General features: G+C 37.7%; 1 protein-coding gene across 1 annotated transcript in view; it reads right to left on the bottom strand.

The window, feature by feature from the left end:
- Window positions 1-2,446, bottom strand: part of tppp (tubulin polymerization promoting protein) — a 22,703-nt gene extending 20,257 nt beyond the window's left edge. Inside the window, exon 1 of the mRNA XM_014008789.1 lies at window positions 2,014-2,446. The gene's annotated coding sequence lies outside the window, so the exon portion shown is untranslated. The remainder of the gene's footprint in view (window positions 1-2,013) is intronic.
- Window positions 2,447-2,527: the final 81 nt, after the last annotated feature.

Below are 2,527 nucleotides of genomic sequence, written 5' to 3'. Positions count from 1 at the left end.
CGTTAGATTAATTGATTAGAAAATAATCGTTGGTACAGCACTACTGTTTTGTAAATTTTAGCTTGTTTCTGCTGTTTTACCTTTTAACTGTTCTTGTATCCTGTATTTTGTTTGTAGCAACTGTTTTGCAAATTTTAGCTTTTATTTCCTGTTCTGATGGTTAAAGTTTTAAACAAATGCCCTAATAATTTAAGCATTTAGCTGTTTTGCTCATTTCATATTTGACCTAGTTCATTGAAATTTTTTATCTGCTGGATTAGGCTTTCAACTGCTGTCGTAATAATTTATCTTTTAGCCACTGTTTAGTTTTTAGCTGCTGCTAGGCTAATTTTAGCTTTTATCTACTGTTCAGCTGGTTAAAACTTTGATGTCCTAATAAATGTAGCTTTTAGATACTGTTTTCCAAATTTTTGTTTCTTATGCTAAGTTTAGCTTTTATTAAGTGTTTCGTTAGTTTAAATTTATATCTCCTAATACGTATTTTTAGCTTTTAGTTTCTGTTTTTAGTATTATTATTATTTAGCTTTGGTCTACTTTTCTGCTGATTTAGGTTTAACAACTTTAGCTTTTACCTCTCAGTTTTGCTAATAGGTAGCTTAAAGCTACTGTTTTTAGCTACAGTTTTATTTGTTTTAGCTTTTATCTAGAGTCCTGCCTGCTCATTTTAGCTACCGTGTTGCTTTTTAAAGTGCCAGTGACACGCCTGTCCTTCAAATACAAAAAGCCAAAGAAAAGATCTTCATATTCAGGGAAATTAGCATAAAACACACAATTTAATCCATTAGGTCACATAATTGGCATATTTTCCATTGAATTTGGCTCAGCTAAAGTGAAACAGGAAGTGACATCAAAGGGGAACTCTTTAAGAAATAAAACTCCCTGGTTTTGTTTATTAAAACAATATTATTTGAACTCTGACTCCCCTTCATAGAAACAGCTGTCTGTATTAGCTTTTGTAACAACGCTCTGTTTACATTCAGACATTCCCCTTTGACATCACTTCCTGTTACTTCACATGCAAATATCTCAACAACTGTTCATCTCAGTGGTGTGAAATTTGTTTTGCAACATGTTATCMATGTTATCTTTCCAAAAGTGCAATCACATTTATCACAAAAATTTTWTGTCTCAGGCACTTTAAGCTKAAGCTATYACACTATATTTACCTTTTACAGGAGCTRCTGTTGTGCTTATTTCAGCTTTCTCAGCATTCACACATTAAAAAAGTCATTTGAAAACTTCAGCCTTGATGTAAAACAGAGAAAATGCACTAAAACGAAACTCTTCTCTTGAACCATCACCATAAAGAAGATGATCGTTTTCAGAACACAGTGAGGTTAATTGTCGGTGACAGAACCCAGAGGCTCCTGGATGACTTCATTTGAACCTTAAGCAGCAAAAACTGGGACGAACTGTGTTTTCAAATCCAGCTGATCCAATCCAAGCTGAGSAGCAGAGCTGCAGAGCCAGCGGTGAAAAGAAATAAACTCTGAATTACCCACCCAACAACATAAACAACAACAAAGATGTCATGGTGAACTATTATAATTTAAGGAACACACTGTTCTTCATCTCCTCAGCTCCTGTCAGGACATAAATCTGTTGTTTCTTCTTCATATTTATTAATTATGAAACGGCTCCAGCTGCAGCTCTAATTAAACTCTCAATCAACCAATCAATGTTCGGACACGCGGATGATGTTTGATCTTCAGCTGCGCGCGCTGACGACAAACTGYTCCTATGACTGAATATGGCTGCAGAGCCTTTTCTCTCCTCTCGTCCGAACCTGTTACATAAAGATTCTCACACGTGATCCGTTTGTTATGGTCAGAGCCTGAGTCTACCCGTGCAAGAAGAAAATAAATAATAAATAATAAAAACAAATAAAAGCAGGTGTGCAAAATGAAACCGATTTGAGTTAAAAACGAAACAAAAACAAGCACGCAGCGAGCAGAAATCTGCACGCATAAAAAAAAAAAAAAACAAGAAAGCAAGTAATTAAAAAATAATCACCTGGTGACGTAATCCTCCAGCTCCTTGTCGATTTCAAATCATAGTTTTCCTGGTCCAGGAGGAGCCTTCGGGTGTCTTTCCTCCCCCGCTGCCTGAGCTCCGCTCCGGTCGGGTCTGCTGAAAAGCTCCGGTCCGTCCCGAACCCCTCCGAGATGCTGAAGAGAAACCAGACCGCTGATTGGCTGCTGCCGATTTGTTGTCCTCTCGTCTTCCTTTCTTCTTGTTGTTGTTGTTGTTGTTGTTGTGAGCAGTGATGGAGCTGTGGAGCGTCTCGTTGGTGTTTTCAGGAGGCGGAGAGGAAGGATGTTAAAGGGATAGTTCAGAYCTTTAGAAGGAAGGTTCCAGTGACGGAGCTAGACTTTAATGTGGGGGTGGGCGGGGTGGCCCAGGCTTTTAAAGGTGGCCACATGCAAACCTGGTACCTAAAGAACAYGCATGCTTGACAATTGTTTTAATCTATATGCATTTATTCATTCATCTTTCTCTCACAAAAAAGAGCAATAAAACAATGTTA

This window comes from Austrofundulus limnaeus, unplaced genomic scaffold (genome assembly GCF_001266775.1).
Source record: "Austrofundulus limnaeus strain Quisiro unplaced genomic scaffold, Austrofundulus_limnaeus-1.0 Scaffold52, whole genome shotgun sequence".
Classification (NCBI taxonomy): Eukaryota; Metazoa; Chordata; class Actinopteri; order Cyprinodontiformes; family Rivulidae; genus Austrofundulus; species Austrofundulus limnaeus.
This window is presented reverse-complemented; position numbering and strand designations above follow the sequence as displayed.